The sequence below is a fragment of the Carassius gibelio genome, chromosome A7, assembly GCF_023724105.1.
Source record: "Carassius gibelio isolate Cgi1373 ecotype wild population from Czech Republic chromosome A7, carGib1.2-hapl.c, whole genome shotgun sequence".
Classification (NCBI taxonomy): domain Eukaryota; kingdom Metazoa; phylum Chordata; class Actinopteri; order Cypriniformes; family Cyprinidae; genus Carassius; species Carassius gibelio.
The window spans coordinates 17,191,590-17,206,819 of record NC_068377.1 but is presented as its reverse complement, the minus strand read 5'-3'; the positions used below and the strand labels follow the sequence as shown (position 1 = coordinate 17,206,819).

At 37.9% G+C, this 15,230-nt stretch overlaps 1 long non-coding RNA gene across 1 annotated transcript; it reads right to left on the bottom strand.

Annotated features, from left to right (window-relative positions):
• Positions 1-1,818: 1,818 nt before the first annotated feature.
• Positions 1,819-10,275, bottom strand: LOC128016693 (uncharacterized). The gene is made up of 3 exons (XR_008184254.1): positions 10,163-10,275; positions 8,361-8,482; positions 1,819-2,709 (listed from the first exon to the last, which is right to left on the bottom strand). It is a non-coding gene; the product is annotated as an uncharacterized LOC128016693 (long non-coding RNA).
• Between the last annotated feature and the right edge of the window lie 4,955 nt (positions 10,276-15,230).

The following is a 15,230-nucleotide window of genomic DNA, read 5'->3' as shown; positions in this document are numbered from 1 at the left end:
TACTGCATATATATAGGCACATTTACTATTCCTTCTTTGTTTCTGGGCAAAAATAAGTTTGAAAAGGCTTCTGATGGAGGCAGGGTGTATATTAATTTAAAATTGTGTAGCGACACTTGTCCAGCTCAGCTATTAGACATTCCAATGCATTCATGGAGATGTTGCTCTCCTGTAGGACCTTGAATGAGGAAAAAAAATTGCACATCAAAGAAGGTGGAGTTTCAGAACACACCCCCCGATTGCGTAACCGCCACGGACCAATGGAAGCTCAAAGGTGTATAGGAGCCAAAATTAACTCCCCCAGAAAGTTCGCTTTGGTCAGCGGTTTCAAAAGCCTGGTTTTGTTCGAAATGACGTCATATCAGTTCATTCTTTGATTTACTTTGAAGTATACCAGGGCAGGGCCTTAAGTAGCATTCAAGCTTCAAAATCATATGGGCCTTTCCTGTCTGGAGAGGCTGTGATATTGGGTGGTCATTATTCAGACTTTGGATTTTAAGTGAGCGTGTAGGCAGTATAAATTGAAGTTATAGTGGATGTAAAAAGGTGAATTAAGAGGTTACCTGGCAGCCATCTGCACTACGTTGGTAATTTTACCCCCAGAAATATTACCTATTAGTGTAAGGAAGCGTTAGAATTGGCTTCTGAATACAAATGTTGAAATAACGTTACTGGAAGAATGTTTGTCCATAACTTTGAAAGAATCTTGACAGAATATTCTGATAAAATTCTTTGTTAGCTAGGCATACTTGTTACAATGATACAGACTACATAAATAAACAAATAAATAAAATTCCTTGTCCGGTATAAAGACGGATCCCCACACTAAAAATAAAACCTTAAAACTGTCAAACCATTGAGGGACATTGTGTCTTTATTCAGTGTTATTCAGTGTTAGATTACTAAATCTTGAATTCTGTTGAATTTCCAGCTGCTTAACTGATGTTTATGTGATGTGCAACAATGTGCATAAAATAACACAGCATGAGGTAACTGTGATTTGTGCAGCCAGCTTACCATCTTGATCTCAATTATGTGCCTGCATCTCATATCTAATGCTTCCATAATTACATGCTATTCTCACAAAGCAGATCTGAAGCCAATTCTCAGAGGTACACTAGTAAATGGTCCATGCAAGTAATAAGGAAGCACTGACATCCATGCATATTTAAAAAAGTTATATATTGCGTCTGTCACCTTGGCTGAGTCACATTATTCCAAAATGTCATGAAAATTCCTTTTATCCAGTTTCTCTTTATAGAGTCAAATGAGAAGAGAGCTTTCCTACCGCTGTCACAATTTCTTTTCATCCATGAGTGGGACATTTATTCAAAGCATGCCACACATTTCTCGCTCACTCTCAATTTCCATTATTTGCCCTATTTCAGATTGTGACTCAGAACATCATTCTGCATATTAAGAGGCTGCAAGCACTACCTGCATTGTATGTAACAGTAAATTCCAATCAGCCAAGAGCCATTATCTACAACCCCATAATCTAAAGGGGTCTCTTCCACATCGCACCCTCCTCTACTCACCATCTCTCATGTTCCCTTTATTTCACTCTTTTTACCCTAGTATTCTTTTTGTAACTATTTGCATCTAAAATGTAAATACATTCTGAGTTTCAACAATGACTCCTAGAGGTTGCACTGTCTTTTCCACTTAAAAATCACAATAGGAACATCCTAAATGTTCAAGAAAATCGAATAAATTACTAACTGCATGGCTCAACAATAAGGATTGCCTACTTGCTCTGGCCAGTGAGAGAGAATTGTTGGCCAGATGACAGAACTGTCACTTAAAATGTTCCTTTTATTGATCTTGTACATCCATTTTTTTTTGCCTTGCAAATTTAAACATTTGTTTTACTGTTATGTACACTACCATTCATAGCAAAGACATTACAAATGTTGTATTTATAATGCAATAAAGATTTATATTTCAAATAAATACTTCCACTTAGTTTCCACTATAATATTAAACACAACAGTTCAATATTGATATCAATAAAACATTTTCTTGAGCACCATATCAGCATATTAGAATGATTTCTGACAGGATCTGACACTGAAGGTTGGAGTAATGAATGCTAGAAATTCAGCTTTACCATCATAGGAATAAATCACATTTTTAAATTATATTAACTGTGGCGAGAGTAGCAAACGGCAGACACAGTAGGGGTGGCGTCAGGCCTCGGAGAGGCTTTTATTAACAGAAAGAAAAAACAAAAAACAGGGAAATAAAAGTGTCCAAAGGAGAAGAGTGTCCAAAATAAACAGGAAATCTGGTGTCTTCGTCGTGCTGTGTGGTTTGTGTAGGTGGGGCAGTGTTCAGGAAGGAAGGGTTCAGGTTAGAGGGCAGAGTCCGGTGGCCGCACATTCTCCGCTCTTTAATCAGGGGCCCGAGTGGTCGCAGCTCACGTCTCTGGCAGCATGGGAGTCCCTCTACGCACCCTTCAAGGACCCATGAGGACATCAGCGTGCATACACGGGGAAGAGACTGGTCTCCCGAGTAGAGGTGCACTCGCAATTTAAACAGCGGCGTTGATGAGGCTCCAGTTACATCAGGTGTGCCCAATCACACACATCGCCAGCCCTGGCTCTTCCAGCGCCCCTCCTCTCTCACACACCCACTCCTGTCGGGAGCCTGGTCAAGGGCGGTGATTAAAGGACGGGGTGACGATGATAATTAGGGGGCGTCAGCCGACTTGTCACATAACATAGAAAATAACATAAAAGCAATAAATAACTAATCACAATAACACTGTTTTTAATGTTTTTTTGATCAAATTAATAATAAATGCAGCCTAGACACCTTACTGACCCCACACATTTTGAATAGTAGTGTATAAATTGCATCGCTGTTGCAAACTTGCTGATTTGCCACCAATCTAATGCTATCTAATGGATAAAAAACTTTTAAAATCGTTTAAAATGATTCAGTTCGATTTGGTGAACTGGTTCAAGAAGAACCGATTAAATCAAATGATTCGTTCTCGCAGTGTTGTGAGCATGTTCACAACACTGCGGACCCGGAAGAGAATACAATGCTGAATAAAGTCATAGTTTTTGTTATTTTTGGACCAAAATGTATTTTCGATGCTTCAACTAATTTTAACTGACCCTCTGATGTCACATGGACTACTTTGATGATGTTTTTCTTACCTTTTTGGACATGGACAGTATACCTTACATAAATTTTCAACGGAGGGACAGAAAGCTCTCGTACTAAATCAAAAATATCTTAAACTGTGTTCCGAAGATGAACGGAGGTCTTACGGGTTTGGAACGACAGAAGGGTAAGTCATTAATGACATAGTTTTCATTTTTCTGTGAACCTCCCCTTTAAGTAATAGAGTGATCTGATGCAGTGTGAGCCAATGATTCCTCAACGACAAAAAAAGCAATCTCTTTTGGAGCATTTGGCCACATTGCGATAGAGTTAGTGATGCAGTACATTCATGCTGGAGCAGAGACAACAGAACGCATTGTGACAGGAGTGTGTCAGTTTCGCCTCTCAGTCTCACATCTCAATTTATCAAAGGAACTATCAGTAACCAGGGCACAGAGCAGGGGCAATGATAAACAATGTTGCTAATGGACTAACAAAAAAGCTGAGTCATAGAAATGAAAAGGGGGAGAAAGTGACGCAGGATGGGTCAGTGTGTGGCTCAGAGAGGTATATTAATGCATTCAAAAATAAAAATTCTGTAATTATTTACGTACCCTTGTTGTTGTTCCAAAACTTTAATGACTTTTTCTTCCTCTGTGAAAAAATATTTTTTGCATGGGGTGCAGTGTTGTTTTTAACCCCACTGGTTGAATGGATAAAACATATTTTATTAACTTTTGTGCTCCAAAGAATAAATAAAATGCCATACAGGTTTTAAACAACATTAATGTAAGTAAATAATGGCAAAATTCAATTTTTTTTAGGTGAACCATCCCTTTAATGACATTATAGACTGTAATTTTATATCACTCTCTAGAAGTTGTACTCTGAAATGTTAATGATAACAGTAATGATAGTCACACAGCACAGCACATTTAACAAGCAGCATTCATGTTTTTCCATAAAGCTCTGGGCTACAAAAAACTGTTGGTTTGCAGAGGAAGATGGGGGCCTCAACGGAGCTTAGAAACATTTACATGTCTCTTTGCTTTCAGACATTGTGACGCTCCTAGCCACTCTTCCATGGGCAGCACACTGGAGACTGAAAGAAATGACAAAACTCAGACAGACTGAGTGCTCGACTCGGCTCTCTTGTGGCAGTGAGAAGAGCTGCTCCTCCACAGGGACAGCTTAAAGTAGAGGCCCCCCGATCTGCCACATCTAAAGTGACACAGGCTACAATTTCCTTTACCAACAGTGCTGGCACCATCAGCGCGCTCTCTCCAAAAGTGATGTTATGATTCGCAATCAGAAGTGTAATATAGCAGAAATTCTAGGGAATATATTCATTACTTGTTTGTAAACAGGAACTGAATATATACTTCAGATAAGTGCACTCATTTCGACAGTTATGATACTATTTTGAAGAAATGTCTTATTAGGAACTGAATAGCAATCAGTGGCAAACTCAATTTCTTAATTTAGAAATAATTAATTTAGTGGTCTACAGCAAAGGTTGGCACTACAGAGATTTACATTTTGTAGTTTTACGATTTTAGGAGACTTACAGATCTGGGTGTGATTTTAATTCATGAGTTAGAATTTTAGTCAAATTGGTCATAGTCCACAATATATCCAATTAGAATTGGAGTGATGAGGCATTTATTGAATTTCAGTTCAAAGAAATTGGTCCAATCCTGGTCCACAAGAATATATTTATTAAATATGAAATATATAAACTAGGCCTATATAAACTATCATTTGTCACACTTCCCTGGAGATAAAGGAACAGGCAGACACTGGAGACCGCTCTGACATGGAATTCAATGTACAACAGAAACAGACAAACATGGGAGCTCAGACATTCAACAGCTGATGCCAAACACTGGGACACACGTGGTTTAAATGCACGGGCAAATGAGATTAATGACAGACACCTGGAACTGATGATTACCAAAACAGATTACCAAAACAACAGAACTTGGACAGGAACAGAAAAAAAACTAACAAGGAAGGCACATTGGGAGCGTAAAAACACTAACAAAACTCGGGACAGATTTTGACACCATAAAATTTTGGTCTGGTAAAAATTTGTATGTTTTTTGAAAGTAGTCTCTTATCATGCTTTAATTTATTCCATCAGATATAGTAAAAACAGTAAGATTGTGAGACATTATTGCAATTTAGGACACTGGTTCCTAAACCTGGCCTTAGGGACCACCGCTCTGCACATTTTGCACATCTCTCTTATCTGACACACTCAGTTCAGGTTATGGAGCTCTCTCCTAATGAGCTGATGATCTGAATCGAGTGTGTTAAATAAGGGAGATGAGCAAAATGTGCAGAGTGGGGGTCTGCAGTACCAGGAGTGGAGTGGGAACGGAGCGCGGAGTGGAGTGGTTTGATTTTGACTAGAGCAAGGAGCAGATTTTTTTTAAAAGTCGGAGCGTCGAGGTTTTCACTCACTACAAGAGCGCTCCACTACCACTCCATCACAAGTACAATGCATGCCAATGGCCTGTATATAACTGCATATTTAGCAAGAATTCACGTTAAACATATTTAGCTTTCGCTTGATACAGATGGATGACTCAAATCAGAAGGTTACAATGATGGATATGGCTGAGTGGGAAGTTACAGGCCAGTTCTCAAGGAATTTGTGAGTTCCTTTTACTGAATATTTTCAGGTGAAAGCATGATTTAAACAGATACAGCACATTCACACGCAATTGCTTTTGCAATAATGCATTCAAACAAATGTAATCATACAGTGCTACTTCATCTGGAACTGAATTTGAATGAGCAGAAATCTGTAAGAAATGCATCGATCTGTAGATAAAATAACTGACAAAAATGTAATGTTATTTTCATCACAAACAAAATTTGCACAGCAGAAAGCAGCAAGTATACCTTTTAATGCCGACAACCATGTTATTAGTTTGACATGTGGTGGGACTTCTTTTTGTTAGGTTTTTTTTTTTTTTTTTTTTTTTGCACACAATAGCCTAAGCCACTTTGAAACTCTTTGGTTATATTACTTATTTAGTTTTTTATTTTAATATAGTCTACATTATGAGCATAACATTTCAAACATAATGAAATAATAGCCATGGAGCGGGGCGGTGTTTCTTGCATCAGTGAGCGCGGAGTGGAGCGGGAAATGGTGGACCTGGAGCAGAGCGATTATTAAATGCTTGGAGCGTGGAGTGGAAATTGTTGCTGCTCCATGTTTCTCACATACTCTGATATATATGTAGATGCCTCATTAGCGACTGTTTCTATGAGCCACTATACGTAAGTCGTCCGCCATACTGTAATGGTCAACTTGACGTCATTCACCATAGTAATCACTGGATATTCAAAAGATGCCACAATCCTGCACAAACCGGATAAATGGCTCCGTGAAAACCTACAGTATGGTGAATGATGTCAAGTTGACCGTTCCAAGATGGCGTCCACATCTACGTGCCTGGAACTGTCGAACGGGGCATCTATACGTATCTATGGAGTTCACTGATGTTAGTGTAACGGAGGCCAGCGAGTAGTGCTGTGCAGGTAAACCTCACTCCCCGATCTCAGGAGACGCACTAGCGACAGACGCTAGTGGCTGTAGCCATTTAGCCTCCTTGTTAGTGCGTCCGCCTCCCATGCCGGAAGACCCGGGTTCGAGCCCCGCTCGGAGCGAGTGCGAGGAGCATCAGAGAGGACCCGGGTGAGAGGGGTTACATTGGTGCCGTGACCCGAATGGGAGTGAGGTTTAGGGGGGTGAGTGTAACGGAGGCCAGCGAGTAGTGCTGTGCAGGTAAACCTCACTCCCCGATCTCAAGAGACGCACTAGCGACAGACGTTAGTGGCTGTAGCCATTTAGCCTCCTTGTTAGTGCGTCCGCCTCCCATGCCGGAGCGAGTGCGAGGAGCGTCAGAGAGGACCCGGGTGAGAGGGGTTACATTAGCGTTAGCAGTGTTAGCAACAATAGATCATTACACTGCATTTTGTAACTGCAGACACTCATTCCAGCAAGATGTTCATAGACAGAGGTTGGACAGTAATGAGTGTATGACTCCGTAAAGAGATGAATATAACTGAATATAAAGATTTATAAATATTATAGTATTCATGGTTTTCACTTAATTTTCATGAGGGGAGCAGCCATCTTGAATTCTCAAATTGGTGTTGAGCATCTGTAAACTAAACTAAAATTTCAAAGAAGGCTTTGTCAAGCCACCATTACTTTCTGCCCAAAAACCTAATATATTGCTCTCTGCAGAGCAATTTTACTTTAATGAGAAAAAAAAATACTCCAATACTCTGTATTGTATTTGCACAGGAATCACAGTCACAGGAAACTTTGTATCACGTGCTTGCATGTTGATGATTCACATGCACATCAGGCTGGATACTTGCAGACTGACATTGAGTGGCAGTATAAAAGGAACATTTTTAGAAAGAAGCTAAATTCTAGGCTTCAGGGTTGTGTGCATTTTAAAATTTAGAATGTCTTAATTCTATATATCTTTCAGATTATGTATTCAGTTCAAATTTAAGGAAGAATTAATGAACTGTAATTTCATAACACTGTTGGTTATAGCATTTCCAAATGTATGTACATCTCCAGCGGGGACAGTAATGGTGTCTTACTGCTCTATTACAACCTCCAGAACTATCTCCCAGCTTGACGGTCCAACATCGATCCCAAGCTACTTGGACGTACAAATTAAGCAGAAACATCCAACAGGCTCATTAAGTAGCCACAAGGTGCCTTTGAATGGTACACTGTGGAACTCTCCCTTTGAGGATAGGCCCCATTACAGCAGACAGCGACAGAACTGATAGCAGAGATAAATAACGTGAGACCTGTAGCACCAGGCACCCTGACTCTGATAAATAAACATGGCGAGATCTCTGCCATTGTTTAGTGTGGCAGGAGTGTGGATAGCTCTGAACCCACACAGCTAACCACCAGCACAACACCGGCTCATAAATAAGCCATGAGGGATGCAGCAGGGTAAGGCAAACATGTCCCTTTCTCGGAATAAAGAAGCACTCATATGGCAGAAATGAGGATATTGTTTCAAAATATTCATAGTTTGTCAGTGGACCCAAAATCCTCAGTGCTAATGGTGCGTGCAGTGCTGCTATGGTGTTTGTGTGTTGTGCATAATAGTTTGTGTTTGGGCAATACCTTTTCTCAATTACTTTTCAAAATCTTTCTGTGATAAAACAAAAACACCTCTCAACTGCCTCACCTGAAAGCTGTGGGGAAAGAGGTGTTTTACTGCCCCTTCTGGTTGTGAAGGGAAATGCACCTCCTCTCCTGTTGTTCTCACACATCAAAGGTTGTCCTTGAGCTCCTGTACAAGCTTCTCACCTGCACGGATAATAATGTCAATGGCAATATATTGATAATCTGATTTGATTTGAAGCTTGACACTCAACACAAACTTAAGAGCTGCCCTGTAAAGCTTCAAGGAACAAAGCGGAAAATAATATTTAGTGCATGACATTACTTAGAAAGTATCTGAAAGGGATAGTTAAATTATCATTATTTACTAACCCTTATGTCTTTTCAAACCTAAGTCTCTTTTTCTATCTTCTTCCAAACACAAAAGAACATAATAATAATAATAATAATAATAATAATAATAATAATAATAATAATAATAATAATAATAATAATAATACAAAAATAGGCCCAATCGTGTTTGGACCCCAATGTTCTTTTAATATCCATAAGAAATTAAATAAAAAAAGAACTAGATAAGAGTGAATAAATAGTGAGAAATTTTACACTTTTGGGTAAAGTACTGCTTTAAGAAAGGAAAAAGTTATTACAAGACGTCTTCAGCACACTTTATCATAAGCTCAGTCAGGTGGAATGGAGACGGGTCAATATTATAGTGTTCAAAGAGCGGGAGGCTTTCGCTGAAATGTGGAAAGGGTTGCGCTCTGTTTATGACATGATGACTGACCAGGAAACTTGTGGGAGGAGTGATAACACAAATAAAAAAGGAAAGTGAGTGGTGAATGGGAACTGAGAAAAAGCAGAGGAGTGAATAGTGAAAGAACGCAAAAGCGAGCAAGATTGCGTCCTCATTGCATTAGCTTCAATCTGTTCTAGGCAAAAGCTGGCACTGTGGTGACTCAGACAGCCAAAACTGCTCCTTTATTCTCTCTTCTGGGAGTGTGCTGTGTCTATCAGAAACATCCCTCCTTTTCAATAGACTAGCAACCCACAACAGTTATTTTACATGAAGTTATTTATCAGTAAGGGTGAACAAATCAGTGGTTTTGAACAAATCTTTTAAGTGGACAAATTGTTTTTCTGTTCCATGTACTTTCTGCATATTTTGTGTGTGTGTGTGTGTGTGCGTTCACTGAAGTCTCTAATTTTTTTTAAAAACATGACTGCTTTCCTGCCTTCAAATAAAAAAAATTTACCCTTGTACCCAGTTCAAATGTACCCTTTTCACATTTTAAGTACTGAAAAGTGAAAGAACTGAATTCTAACAGCAAAACAAACAATCCACTATTGAATAAATAAAAGGTAAATAAAATATAGAAAAATGCATATAGTGGAAAATATTGGCTCTCAGTAGCTATATTTTAAACCAATATTATAATTATATTTATTGTAATATTTACATAAAGTAATTGTCCATAATAAATAAATAGAGAGAGAGAGAGAGAGAGAGAGAGAGAGAGAGAGAGAGTTGCTACTGATTCTATAGTGCACACTTCCCCTACGAGTCTTTGCTAATGAAAGCTGACTGCGCTTTCATACAAACACTCTCGCTCAACAGCTTTACGCCTCTACAAACACGCGCTGCAGAAGACAGTTGCACACGCCCAGATACATAAATACACACCAAATTGCTCTCCGCTTGATCTCTCTCTGACAGATATGCATACACACATTAATCCACAGAAGGAGGGGTGAAAGAGACCGCTTTCTGAACATAAGCAGAGGAAGCTATTCAAAAAGGTTCAATTTCCTTACCATTTAATCTTTAACCCAAATATAGAAATGAGAGGCACTTTATTCACTTACCTCTTGACTGCAATCAGATCAGCCACACTTAATGCTTATCGCTGTCTGATAGAAACTTTTTTTTGCTCCTTTCCTTCCTTTTTCTCTCTCCCATCTGATGGCAGCAGGTTTCCTTATTACAGTAACCGTTTTATTCTCTTAAGCTTAATCTTTAATCTTCTACCTACATTCATTTCAAATGCAAAATGGATGGCTTTGAAAGCAGTGGTCCAAATGACAATGTGCCTGCATTTCATCCACAATGACAGTGAGGCAATCAAAGACAAATGAATAAGCAAAGAGAACAATACTTAACTGAGATAATGTTCACAGAAATGACACTAGAGGCAAAAGCAAGAAGTCTCAAGGTAAATGCAATCGGTACAGGTGGGCCTGCTTTCTCGCAGTCTTTCATTACAACTATATTATATGTCTGAGACTATATATATATATATATATATATATATATATATATATATATATATATATATATATATATATATATGTACATGTGTATATATATATATATATATATATATATATATATATATATATATATATATATATATATATATATATATATATATATGTAGCTATGTATGTATATATGTATGTATGTATATATGTTGAATTCATGACAAAATGAAGGGTAAAATGTAAGTGTGCCTTATAATTTTTTGAGGTAAATATTTATAATGCTTAAAAACTCCTAATAACTTTGTAGACAGGCAAATAATAAGACTTGTTTTGTGTATTTGAATGAATTTGTTGACTGAATATTTCAGTTTTTATAGACAGTCACTAGTGTTCCAATCTAACTGAGAAAGGATCAGTGAACAAAACAGATACTGAAACCAAAAGATTTAAATCATGATTCTTAATGTGCTTAACTGTTTATCATTGTGGGGGTGTTTAGATAAGGAAAATAATGTTAATAATCTTGTAAAAGAAAAAAAAATTAAGAAAAAAACAAAAAAAACAATAGCATATATAATCATATAGACAGTCATACAGAGAGAATGAGTTTCAAGTTATCATCCATGATGGTTTGGCTGTAACGTCACATCTAGGCAGGTTAAAAATTGCTTTTGACGATCCACTGTAATAAATCCATGTTTAATATATAAGGGCTAATAATATGTATATATCAATAGTTAAAATACAAAGCCAGCAGTGACCAGTCAGATGGAGTAACGTTTCATACAACAACATTCCCTGCTATTAAGGGTTCAACAGGCACACAAGCAGCAGCAAATATTCACTTCACATCCCACATGCCCAGCCATCCTGGCATAATGGCTTTTACTAGAGCAATATTGCCAAACATGACCTGCACATCATTGTGTCTGACCCACCTAACAGTGCAATTAAAGCAATTTCAACACACAAAGGCACCCATGAAAAATGGTAGAAAAAAATGACAACGTCTAATATTGCTAATTCACTTTGCCTATCACATGACAGAGACATTATTGAAGCCCTGTTCTCACCTATGTGTATTTTAAAGACTTTGTTATTACTATTCACACAGATCACATAGCGTATGTTGTGGGATGCAGGAAGAGCACTGATTTAAGTGCTGAGGTTTTTTTTTTAACACCTATACAGAGACAGATTAACAAGGCTGCTGGGACCCCTGCTGCAAGAATGGAGCCCCAAGGTTCCACTGCTGTTTAAATGAGTCTAATCTCATCTCCCTAACTGCTTACTTTACATGACAATTTTTTTTTCTACCTGTTTTAATTAACAAACATGCCTCATGAAAATGTATTCCAGTGAAAACTCATTGAGGATGATGGGAGGCCTGCAATAGGTCCAATACACATCCCTGGGGCTTATTTTGAACCCTTTATGGAGCAGTTTCTCTGAAATTAATATCATTATTATTGTTTATATACAGTCTTGTTCAAAATAATAGCAGTACAATGTGACTAACCAGAACAATCAAGGTTTTTAGTATATTTTTTATTGCTACGTGGCAAACAAGTTACCAGTAGGTTCAGTAGATTGTCAGAAAACAAACAAGACCCAGCATTCATGATATGCACGCTCTTAAGGCTGTGCAATTGGGCAATTAGTTGAAAGGGGTGTGTTCAAAAAAATAGCAGTGTCTACCTTTGACTGTACAAACTCAAAACTATTTTGTACAAACATTTTTTTTTTTCTGGGATTTAGCAATCCTGTGAATCACTAAACTAATATTTAGTTGTATGACCACAGTTTTTTAAAACTGCTTGACATCTGTGTGGCATGGAGTCAACCAACTTGTGGCACCTCTCAGCTGTTATTCCACTCCATGATTCTTTAACAACATTCCACAATTCATTCACATTTCTTGGTTTTGCTTCAGAAACAGCATTTTTGATATCACCCCACAAGTTCTCAATTGGATTAAGGTCTGGAGATTGGGCTGGCCACTCCATAACATTAATTTTGTTGGTTTGGAACCAAGACTTTGCCCGTTTACTAGTGTGTTTTGGGTCATTGTCTTGTTGAAACAACCATTTCAAGGGCATGTCCTCTTCAGCATAGGGCAACATGACCTCTTCAAGTATATGCAAACTGATCCATGATCCCTGGTATGCGATAAATAGGCCCAACACCACAGTAGGAGAAACATGCCCATATCATGATGCTTGCACCTCCATGCTTCACTGTCTTCACTGTGTACTGTGGCTTGAATTCAGAGTTTGGGGGTCGTCTCACAAACTGCCTGTGGCCCTTGGACCCAAAAAGAACAATTTTACTCTCATCAGTCCACAAAATGTTCCTCCATTTCTCTTTAGGCCAGTTGATGTGTTCTTTGGCAAATTGTAACCTCTTCTGCACATGCCTTTTTTTTAACAGAGGGACTTTGCGGGGGATTCTTGAAAATAGATTAGCTTCACACAGACGTCTTCTAACTGTCACAGTACTTACAGGTAACTCCAGACTGTCTTTGATCATCCTGGAGGTGATCATTGGCTGAGCCTTTGCCATTCTGGTTATTCTTCTATCCATTTTGATGGTTGTCTTCCGTTTTCTTCCACGTCTCTCTGGTTTTGCTCTCCATTTTAAGGCATTGGAGATCATTTTAGCTGAACAGCCTATCATTTTTTGCACCTCTTTATAGGTTTTCCCCTCTCTAATCAACTTTTTAATCAAAGTACGCTGTTCTTCTGAACAATGTCTTGAACGACCCATTTTCCTCAGCTTTCAAATGCATGTTCAACAAGTGTTGGCTTCATCCTTAAATAGGGGCCACCTGATTCACACCTGTTTCTTCACAAAATTGATGACCTCAGTGATTGAATGCCACACTGCTATTTTTTTGAACACACCCCTTTCAACTAATTCAACTAATTGCCCAATTGCACAGCCTTAAGAGCGTGCATATCATGAATGCTGGGTCTCATTTGTTTTCTGAGAATCTACTGAACCTACTGGTAACGTGTTTGCCACGTAGCAATAAAAAAATATACGAAAAACCTTGATTATTCTGGTTAGTCACATTGTACTGCTATTATTTTGAACAAGACTGTATATATATATATATATATATATATATATATATATATATATATATATATATATATATATATATGCATGAATGCTGCAAAAATATATACAAATTAAAAGTGTTGAAAAGCAAAGTCTGTAAAAAGTTTATTAAAACGTCAGGTGTCTTTTAATACAATCAATTAAATAAAAGACATCTGACCGTTTTATTGTGGCAGTTGTATTTGTATGAAACAAAAGACAGCAGTTCCACAATGTGGAAGACAACAAATATTCTGACCAGTGAATGACCGCACATTTTACCAATCAGAATCAAGTATTCCAGAAAGCTGTGCAATTAAATGTATTATTAAAGACACATTGATCTGCCAGTCATGGGACCCTCGTGCCAAGATCTTTCCTAATGTGCTAACTCTCCATTGGTCTCACATTTTCACCATGTTTGTAGTTTTTTTTTATCATTTTTTATTAATTGAATCCTTTTCCAGGCCCAATGGGTTGTGGCAATTATCAGCTATTAGAATATGCACATATCTGCATTTGGAATATCCACCGTAAAAGTAAACCATAAACCTTTTGGTATACTCGTTTCAAAATACTATGATTTGGGACACACTAGTTCTAATTTCTAATAACATTTTTGGGGGTGGTTGGTATGCAATCTATTAAATAAGGTGTGTGTGTGTACTTTTTTTCTATTCTGGTGGGGACTTAAACCTGAATACACACAGACTCATGGGGACTCCTGTCACGGTGGGGACCTAAATTGAGGTCCCCACGGGTAAACAAGCTAATAAATTACACAGAATGAAGTTTCTTGAAAATCTAAAAATGCAGAAAGTTTCCTGTGAGGGTTAGGTTTAGGGGTAGGGTTGGTGTAGGGCGATAGAAAATACGGTCTGTACAGTATAAAAACCATTACACCTATGCAAGGATAGCTGACCAGACGTGTGTGTGTGTGTGTGTGTGTGTTTTCCCTTATGGATGACTTGGTTGTCAAGAAAAGCATGATTTCACACTAATGGTTTTTGATGAGACATATTAGAAGAGAAAGAAAGAATTCACACATAATATTCCTCAGTTATTTTGTTTATTATAGATCCATACTGTAATGATACAATGACCAAACAAACTGGGCAGAACAAAAGCAAGCTGTAGGTTTACAGCACTATAAATCCATGACCTGAAATGTGTGTCAAGGGTCATAGATAAAATAACCACCCAAAGACAAATATGTTTCAAAACCCATTTCAAACTTTGCAAGTGAAACATGTAATGCATGTTCACAATGAAAAGGTTGAACGTGAAGTAGCCAAACATGATACACTTCAGTTTAAATCTTACAGATAGATGTAATGGTTTGAGTGGAACTTCAAAAAAGAAAAAGTGCCTCTGAGCATTTAGTATAGTAGTAGGGCACTCTCCAATGCACTGCAATGAGGGACTATTTTATTTACTTTTCTGTTCTGTTTTGCTTTAGTTCTCTTTTCTTTTCAATGCACCACTGCAGAATCAAACAATATTGTGCAATGTATTGTGTTTTCAAGGACTGTGGCCAAAAGGTATCAGACAGTGATGAAACCCTGTGCTC